The sequence below is a fragment of the Thalia democratica genome, chromosome 4, assembly GCF_965202585.1.
Source record: "Thalia democratica chromosome 4, ktThaDemo2.hap1.1, whole genome shotgun sequence".
In the NCBI taxonomy this organism is placed as follows: Eukaryota; Metazoa; Chordata; class Thaliacea; order Salpida; family Salpidae; genus Thalia; species Thalia democratica.
This window is the reverse complement of record NC_139168.1, coordinates 66,348,688-66,359,901: the sequence shown is the minus strand read 5'-3', so window position 1 is coordinate 66,359,901 and position 11,214 is coordinate 66,348,688.

Sequence of the window (11,214 nt, the reverse complement as noted above, 5' to 3'; positions counted from 1 at the left end):
TTCAAAACAATGACAATGCAAGGAATTTTTCACTGTCATTACAAAATACTAATTTAAACTATTTAAAATGCAGTATCAAATATTTTTAACTTTTTAAAACACTTATACTTAAATGAGAACTTTTAATAGTAAAAACTTTAAATATATTACAAAATGAACTTTAAAAAACATTATGCATATATATTTTTTAGTACTATATAAGCTAAGTTTTATTTTAACAATGTAGCAGTGTAGCTGTACTTAATTAAGTTATAATAACTATATTTGTACCAGTAAAACTTTAAGCCTTAAAAACAATCTGATTTAACTGTTAACTAAAATTTTAAATAGTATAACATAGTTCATTTATAAATTTGATATAAAAACTTAATACGTTATTTTATTTTATAGTACTATGTATTAATTTTAATCTTTAAATAATAAAAAGGAATTTAATTTATCTTATCATAGATATTATTTTAATTCATAAGTAACACTAACATCATTACTAGCTTAAATATAAAGTATTTCATGAGTAAACTAAAACTCTAAATATATTTTGAATTGTGCTGATAATAAACTTTAGTATAAACATAAACTTGAAATGTAAAAAAAAGTCTAAATAGTTTATTAAAAAAAATATATATGAAGGAAAAAAACATTTTTATGAGTAATCATTATCAATTTTTTGTACCTGAATTATCTAATGTTAATTTAGTCATAATAACAATATTTGATAAATATTAAATAGTCTTAATGACAGGATTATGTTGATATTGACCGATTTTTTTCTTCTCAGACTTGTTAAGTTTTATAAATACAACTTTTTTGAAAAGTAAATAATTTTTAACTTTTACTTTTATTGAAATAAACCTGTTTATTTACTCTATTGTTAAAATTATAAAATAAAAATAAAATGCTATGTTATTAACTTTAACATATTTCCTTCTAAAGAAAAAGCAAAATAGAAAACTCTAGTATATTCTACCAAGTTGTAACTACAGGTAATAGTTTAACGCTTAATGATTGCAACAAAATAGTCGACGGTAAGGAAGTTAAAGTCTTGGAAAACAGGAATAAAACATCGTACTCATGTTTGAATCCAAACTTCAAATTAGTTAATTTAGAAGAAAAGAAATATGCTGAGATGAAAAAATGTTTTTATGAAATTGATGATGCAAATGATACAGATACAGCAAGAAAAATCGAGGTTTTTGTAGACAGCAAAATGTGCAACAAAAACTGTTTAAAATGTCGACGATTCTACGACATTGAATATAAATACTTTGACACAATTTGCGAAGATAATAATATCATAAACTATCACCTTTGCGTAGGACCATTTAAGAACGCTTTTAAAGAAAATGACATTGTTAAAAGAAAGAGCTTTGTTTCATTACTAATTGTAATAATTTCAGTATTGACTATGATGGCGTCTACATTGCTTTGTTATCATAAATTCAGAAGGAATAAAAACCCCAACATGGTTAGTAAAATAGTCTAAAAATACTTAACTATGATTTAAAAATTACAGAGTAGTTAATTTAGTTACAAATAAAGAATAGTAATCTAAATCAGTACTTTTTAAATAGACTTGCGAAGTCGAAAGCTCTTTCAATCAAAATGATGGTAGAAACTCTATTGAAGAAGAAACATTATTAATCAACATCAATGAAGAAGTAGAAGAAAAACAACAACAACAACAACATCAGCAACCGTGTACTTCTCGATCAGTTATTAATAAAGATTTTCCATCCCAAGAAAGCTTTGATGTTGAAAAAAACGCTGAAAAATATGATAGAGATAGTAGTAGTTAGTGGTGTTTTAGCAACTTTTTTCTACCGTATATAACAAAAGTTTTTAACCAAATTATATGTAATATATTTATTCTTTCAAAAATTTATTTTACAAACTAAGTTTCGGTCAAAGACCTCTTCAGTGCTTAAATAAATCTAAAAAAAGATATGTGACAGTCATGGAAAATAGCAATTGAACAATTAAATTAAGATAAAAACAAAATATTACTGAAAATTTTTACTTAAGAAACTAAACAAATCAAATTTTAATATTAAGACTGAGTTTTAGTAGAAGTTTAAATTTTTAGCTAAGTTTTAAAATCAATATAATCAAATTATATGTAATATTATATTAGTGATTTATTAAAAATTAAAGTTCAATCTTTGAATAAACCAATACTAAACCATGTGTTACAGTTTAGATAAAGTATATACTAAAAAATTAATAAATGTTTTTAAATCACAGGTTTTAGAAAATGTTTAAACTCAATGAATTTGAAAGATTTTTTGGAGAATAACACGTGTCTTAGAAGTGCATGTCACCTAGCCAGCCAGGTATGTACAGTTTTTATTATTTGTTAAGCAAAATTTAAAAAAAAGTAAGTGTTTTTTACAGTAATTGAGTCTAAATTTCATTACAATTTACAAAACTATTCTAAAAATAATTTTAAAATTTTAATGGTTTCATTAAACTCAAAAAGTTTACAATAAGTGCATAATCTTTGAAAAAAATAAAATTTCGCTACAGTAGGATAACTCAATGGTTAAAACTGCTTAAATTTTTAAACTGGTTAAATAAAAACTTTAATATTTACTACAGTTTTGCTTGTGCAAATTTTATATTTTGTATGTAACTTCTTATAACAGATGAAGATTTAAAAATTGTCATTTAACTGTTTTAAGCATAAACCATTACTATAAAACTATTTTGAAATACTTGAAATTTTATATCCTGTTTTTCATTAAATAAGATTAAACTTTTCCATATGCAATTTAAAAAATGCTTTAAATAGTTGGAAGTAACGAACAGTTAAAACGTTAATAAAAGTAAGTTTCCTCTACTGTTATTGTTAACCCATCTATAATAAAAAAACCTTTTGACATTGACTGTTTTAGTTGCATTAAAAGTTTGACAAAACATTTTAAAACAAAATTTGTTTTGTATATTCTGAATTATGTCATATATATTATTGTGTGAAACGAACTTAACAGTTTGAATAAATTTTTCATAATGACTAGTTAAGTTATGAACTCAATTTAGTTTTTTCTTAAGAATTAACTTTAAGATACTTCAAAAAGAGGTACATCTGAATTTATTAAAAAACAATAAACTATTCTTTCATTAAGTCTAGTTTTATATCAACACAATACAAATCCATTTTAAGATATTAGAACAAGTAGAATGTCACCATAATGCAAATCGCATAATCGGTATATTAACTCCCTCGAAAATTGAAGTATTTCGAGATTTGACAGTAAGAATAAAACACAGTGTGCAAATACCAGGTTAGTTCAGAATTTTGTGTTAATTGAATGTATAATAAGTATAATATGTAACAAAAAAATTAAACTAAAATCCAAGTTTAGAATAAAAAGTGTTTAGCAACATATATATATATATAAAACAACTTATTATGTTAATTTCTTAATCTTACAGATGTTTCAAGTAGTGAAGATGAAACTATTGAAAGTCTTGTGCCTATAATAACTCGTAGAATTGGTATGAAAAACTTTATACTTTTACGAAAACACACTTGATGGCATTAAAATAAATTTATAGCAACTTTTTCTTCAGGTAATAAATACAATAAAAGACAATGCTTTAGAATAAAAGAAGAAACAAAAGAACAATTAGACTTCATTAATACAAAAATTTTAGTCGAAGATTTTGCAGATTGTGAAAAAGCTTACATTCCTTATGAAACTGTAAGTTTACAAACTACACTTGTATTTGTTTAAATATACTAATCGGTGTACAAATATTTAAGTTTTTTGAAAAAATATTTTTAGATTGTAAAAAGTTATTTGCAATTAAGAAACTATGACAAAAAGTATAACAGAAAACTTGTAAGTTATCATAATTAACATTATTTTTTGAAAGTTTAATGTAAAATATATGAAAATTTTATAGAATGACAAAGCATCGTATGTTCCGACAAAGGCCACAGACATTTTTCAAACTTGTTTGTTATTAGTGGAGACGTTCTACTGCAACCAAAAAAATAAAGTTTCAATTGACGAGAAGAGCTTGATAAAAGTTTTGGACCAAGCTAGAAATACTCGCTTGTACTTTTACAAAAAGCTTCCCGCCGATTTTCTCTATGGTGAAAATAATCTAAAAATAGTAAGTAGTATACCATAGTAATTTTTACCGCTTTTTTTAAGCAGTTTTTTAAAACATTTTTCAATGTTTACTACTTTATTGGTTTTAACAATTTATATCAATCTTTTTTAACTAGATTCATTTTATTTTAAGGTCACGACGATTTTAGACGGCTTAGATGAAAATCCCGACTACAGGCCAACAATCAGTGGTGTCGTTGCAGGATTCAATTGTAGTTCAGTAGAAATCGACCAAATTATTGAACATTATGAACGAAACAAGTTTCAAGATGGCAAAAGCGGTAATGAACAGTGATTACCAGCTGGTAAAATATCGTTGTGAAAACTCTGTATAAAGTTTAAAACAATATGGTATTTTATGTTTTAAGCTCTTTTTTTTTGTGCAGTTAATAATTTTATTATATAGTGTTTTTTGATCATAAACCGTTAAAAGATGATCGAAATTTTAATTTTTAGCCTACACAGCTTTTGCTCGATTAAATGCTTACATTATTTTGTTTTAAATTTTTTTTTAATGAATAGCTTTTAACTTAACAGTTTAATTTTTTTAGTAAAACTAAATCTACATAAATAATAGTAAATACTTTTTTTTCCTAATTAATGGTAAGTTTTATGAATGAACAAAGTTTACAAACAATGTGTACGAAACTAATTAATTTAATTGTTTAAATTTTTTTTATTATTATCATAATAACAATTTATTTATAGTTTCTTTAAAATTTTCTGTCAAAACAGTGTTATTTAAAACAAAGTATGTCAACTGTTTATCATTTACAAACATGTATACAAATAAAAACTCCAATAAACTTTTCTTATTAAAATTGTGCCATGTAGTAAATTGTTTAAATTTTAAAGTAGGCATTAATTTGTTTTACAGTCTGAGAGAATTTACTAAAAAAGAAAAAAATGCAAAACGTTTTTTTCTTATAACTATGACTTTTTTAAATTTTGAAGCTAGTATTAATGTAATATTTTGTTTCGTATATTTTTTATAAAATTACTAGAAAGAACTCAGTCTCCGTTATCTGCGACTTGTTACTTTATACATATTACTATCGAAGTTATATAGTAATATCTATTATACTGGTACGTTTTTAAATAAGTATCTTAAGCAGGTAATAGCTTACTATGTGCAAATAAGTAAAATAAGTTTTTTCAACTGTCAAAAAAAAAAACTGCTTTATAAAACTACAAATAAATAACAAAACTCTTTGAACTAAATTAATCTACAGTTCTTTTAAATATGTTAAACTGACTTACTACTTCTTTTCAAAGATTTAAAACTGAAATAAGCAGCTACCTAAAGTTTTTTAACTTAAATTTTATCTAAGTTTTATTGGAATTTTTTAACTTTGTTTACTCAAAACTTTTTAACTATATACTTATATGCTTCTAAACAATAATAATAACCATTGTTAACATACTTATAGTATTAGAAAAATAAGAACAGTGTCTAAGATACTTAATTATTACAATGAATAAAGACTAAAAAGTACATGTAATAAGCATTATAGACTGGTATTAAATGAAAAAAATGCTAGTTTTATACTTAAACTTTGTAACTATGGCGCTCATTTGTACAGTAATCTGTTACATTGTTGTTTTTTAATTAAATAGATAATCCTTAGCTAAACATTTAAGTATAAACTTATGAGCTACATTAAAACAAATTATTTTCAGTTAAATTAAACATGTAAGTTTATTGTATAAGAAATTATGTAAGAGTACGTATTGTTGAAGCATTACCAAAACTTTATGTAGAGTACGATACAGCTACTATTTAAGTAAGTGATATACAGTACACTACCGCTTAAGTACGCAAATTGAACCCGACCAAAAAGTGCGTACTTTTTAAAGACATATAATAATATGAACTTTAGTTGTTTGTTTTCTTTCTTACAACTAGCCACCAAATAATTAAGCCAAATAAACAAGTCTTTTTATTTTAAATAACATTTAATACATAATTCTAATCTGCAAAACTTTTTATTAGATTTAAAAAAAAAAGAATTTGTCTATAAAAAGTTTCTACATAATTAATACATACTATTAATATAGAAAGTCAATGTAAGTCAATGGTATAAAAAAGAATATTAAGCCATATTTTGTTTTGTTAGAAGTAAAATACCAAACTACATTGTGTTTACCAAACATTTTGAAAACATCAATGTTTGTACATTTTAATAAAGTTATGACTTAACTATGTTGTATTTGTAGGTTGTTTTAGCTTTTTCATCTAGATTTATTAATTTAATAGCATTACAGCTCAAATATCATTATTCTTCTGACTTTTCTGCAACCATTACATAAGTATTTAGTTTATTAACATATAGCAACAGGACTGTCACAATTGGTTACTTAGACTACTCAGGATTACTCACCCTAGTTTAAAATTTGTGAAATTCTTAGGCTAACTCAGCAGGTTGGCCATTCTACCTTTCTTGATAAGTGCGTACTTAAGGCGTGATGCGTACCAAAAAAAGTGCGTACTTAAGCGGTAGTCTACTGTAGTTTGTTTATCACAGAAAATATTTTCTTCTACGAATCTTTTCTCCATACTTGTTAAATTAACAAGCAATAAATTGTTAAAACACTAAAACTAAAAAAAAGTATACTTTAAATTTATGTAAACAAAATTAGAACTAATAAAAGCCTCCTTGTTTAGTTATACTTTTTTATAGATTTAACAAAAGAACAGTTGTGCAATACCTTTGAAAATATATAACTTGTTAAAAACTGATATTATGGAAGATAGTTTGAAAACTTTGTGTTAAATATATTGGATTAAAGTTTAAACATGTACACTTGTAATAATGTAAAGTAACAAACTGTACTTTAAAAATCGTAGCCGGTATTATTTTTTTAAATCAAACAACTGTTATTAAAGTTTTAAATGCAATTTTTTACACAAAAAAAGTTTTGGTCAAGTTACTTGCTACAATACTAAACAAAAAATTAAAAAAATAGATGTTACACATAATTGTTAAAATGCAAGGTTGATAAAGTTAAACCCTCCAAGTAAGTCTAATTTAAGGTCTTACTTAATGTAAAAAATAGTAACTAACTCAAAAATATAACAAATGATTACATTTAGTATATTTAAGAAAAGCTTGAAAATATTTTTTTTGTTTCGTTTGTTTTTATACTTACAAATCAATTTAATCCTTGTTCTTAAACTTTACACAGCCAATCATTAAACTTAATATTTTTGTGCAAGCAATATTATAAACTTTTTTTTATGTTAGAAAATATTGCAGTGGTTTTAGTTTTTGAATTGTGTAAAAAATGCTATTGCTTGTTTAGAAGAGTCAATAAAAATAAAACGAAGTTTTGATATGACTTAAACGTTACGTTCACCCTAAAATAACTTATATGCAAAAAATATTCAAAGGTTTAGCATTGAAAGCACTGACTTTTATAAAATTTGTACAGTCATTTTAATCACTAAATAGTGTGCCGGAAATACAATATGGCTACATTCTACGCCTTCTAATACTTTTTTAACAAGTTCAACCTGCAAAATGTTTTTTCTGGTAATTCTCACCCGCCCTTTGAATTGACGTTATAAATAACTTTTAATAACAGTAAATTTCAAAAAAATTGGAGCATAATGTTGAACATTTTATCAAATTATCATTGAATAATTTAATTGACTAAAAAGAATTAAAAACATTGTTAAAATTCATCAAATTATCTTTCCATTTGCACAAATATTATTTTTTTATTACGAATAAAAAAAATTACTTATAATGTTTTTTTATATCCCTTGAAGGTTGAAAAACCTATAAATTTTCTACAACTGTAGTTACTTTTATACGTATTTTTTTTAAAGATTGCTAACCGTAAAAATTTTAATCTGCTAAAAAAGTAATGATATCCTTTATTTTATTTTATGAAGTAAAGAATAACAACCATTAATAAAACGAGTAATTTATATTGTTTGCTTTTGTTTGGATGAAGTTTAAAAAAAGTATATAGTTTCATAACTACTCGAAGTATCTAAAAATAAGTATTGTAAAAAAATTGTATTTGTTAAGTTTTTAGTTAGAGATTTTAAAATTTAGGTATAGAGTTAAGATATATAGACTTTAGAGTTGAATTCTTCAACAATGGTTGTAAGTTTGTTTTATAATATTAAAGATCAATAACCAAGATAAAAAAGACGGTTGGGTGTCACTTTTGCACGAGCGTTTTTTTTTCACAAAGGGTGTTTTTTGCACGAGGGGATATTTTTGCACGGCGTCACTTTTGCACCCAGGGTCACTCATGCACGAATGGACAATTTTGCACGGCGACTTTTTTGCACAAGCGTCACTTTAGCACGAAAGGACACTTTTGCACGAAGACACTTTTGCACAAGTTGAAAAAAAATTGTTTTATTTACTTGAATTATTTTTTTACTTTCTCCACTACCCCTAACTAAACCTTCGTTTGGTAAATTTCATTTTACTTTTTTTATAAATATTTAAAAAAAAATTTTTCCTGTTTCTTTTTTGGATAATTTTTATTTGGTATATATATATATATTTTCTCTATTACTGTTATCCCTACGGTCGGTCAGTTTTTTTTTCTTTTTTGTTATTTTTATTAGTTTCTTTATTTTTTTCTAGTTTTCATTTAATTTTTTTATCTTGTTTTTTAATTTTGTTATCAATATTACCACTAACCCTTACCCTCGATTGATAACTTTTATTTTCATTATTTAATCTTTTTTTCTTTTCTATCTTGGTTTTTTTAAATAATTTATTTTCTTTTTCTCTTTCTTTTTTTACTCTCGTGCAAAAGTGACCCTTCGTGTAAAAGTGACCCTCCGTTCAAAAGTGTCCCCTCGTGCTAAAGTGACCCTAGTGCAAAAGTGACGCTTGTTCAAAAGTAACCCGTTCCAAAAAAAATATATATATATATATATATGCGTCTCTACGTTTTATTTTTGTGTCGTTACTATAAAATAAAATATGTCATTCAAACAATTTTCAATTAAATTCAAACAGTAAAAACATTGTGTAAGGAAAACATTTACTTGATATTAGATACCATTTAATTGTAAATAACAACGCTTTTACAATAAAAAAATTGTTCTTCACACAATCATTATAAAAATAATTAAATAAATATTAAAAATTAAAAAAGCTAGTTAGAACAAAAATTCATTTTGTAAGTGTAACTCTAGATCCTTTATCAGGACCCAATGGATGATTAAGTTTTCACTGAATTTTTTAACCATAATTGCCTTAACTGCTAATAGATTACTATGTGTTTTAAAAAATTTGATTACATCAAAACAATCAAAAATATTATTGTAATTTTGACAAAATTTACATTGTTCAATATAAGAAAATACTGCACTACTAACAAAAGGCTACTGTCTAAAAAACAAAAGTAACAAATAGAATAAAGGCCTTCTTTCAAGAAACGGTTATCCAATAAAGTTTATAGTTAACGAAATTAAAAAAAAAAACAAAAATTAAATGGTAAATCTAAAACAAACACTCAAAACCATGATTATTTAACAGTACCTTAAATTAAAAAGGTTTCAGAAAAATTAAGCAGAAATATAACAAAAACGTTTGAGACAATTGATATTGATACTAAAGTAGCCTTTAGAACAACCAAAGTTGGAGACTATTTCTCATTGAAAGATCAAATCAATATATTTTACAGAAATTGCCTTGTTTATAGGTTTCAATGTCCAGGTGACCTGGATACCCAATATATTTGAGTACCGGAGCAACAACTGTTTGAAAGAGTTAAATATATAAGTGTACAGTACATTACCGTATATAAAAAATGATTTATTGGCACAGAAAACTAAATTTAAAAAATAAAATGTACATTTTGAAGATTTTTTTTTTCTTATGTCGTACTCTTATTATGTTTGAAATGTTGAAGCCTAGTGAAAAACAATTCTAAATGAAAACTATGCTTAAATTACACTATACCTAACTTAAGTAAAAGTTAAAAATGTGAAAATGAGCATCTGTGTACTTGGTGTGCATAGGAATTAATTAAAAGTGCACATTGCACACAAATTTATTTTTAGAATTTACATGTGTTCTGATTAAAAACTATTTTACTTTATGTCATATACTTATTTCGTTTGAAATGTTTCTGTAAACATTATAATTGAAATTAAAAAGACAATTATAGTACAAATAATGCATAGATTACACTTATTCTAACTCAAGTATTAGTTTGAAAATCGGTTCAAAAAATAAGTATGTATATGTTTATTGGTGTGCATAATAACCAATTTAAAATGCAAAGACGAAACTTGTTCCAAATTGTTTCGATTCGTGGTCGTTCAATGCGGTCTAGTAGAGCTAATTTACTTTATTTTTTTGAGCATTAAAACAAAAAAATAATAAATAAAAATTAAGTTATTTACACATATTAAACAAATAATAATAAATAAATTTTTACATTTAACATTGAATAGCTTAAATAAAAAAATGTACTTAAAAGCAAAGCTGTCAGATTATAACGAACATAAAACCACAATCGTTCTTTTTTAATTTATTCTAAATTTACTCTAAAAACAGTTTAAAGTTTGTCTAATTTTCAGAACTCCTTTTTTTAATAGTTTTTAAATTTTTTTTTACTATATTAATGATTAAAAAAAGACTGATTAAAAAATACAGTACTTAAAAAAAGTTTATTTATTTTTAAATATTGTTTATCTTCATAGGAGAATTTCTAGATGTTATAATTTAATATTTGTTGTGGTGAAAAGAGAAGTCTGTTTGCTGCATTTGTGCCTTATTATTGGTTGTTTATACCCTTATTTATTGAAGGTTGAATTTATACATATTCACTCAACCATAACCCATAGCTAACTTAATAGCTGTTTTAGTTGTATAAATGAGCAATATCAAACTGTTTGCTGTTAGTACAGTAGTTAATAAAGTTACACTTTAAGTGATCAGGCTTATTACTAAGTTTTTAATTGACTAAAAATAGGTTTAAGCCTTTAAAAACCATGTGGATATACTAGAATAACTGTTCTGCACTCAGCTTAACCCTGTTCATAGCAAATACTTCTCACTTAATTATCACAGATGGTTCACTGTGTTCACAAAAGTTATTTGAAAGCAAACTT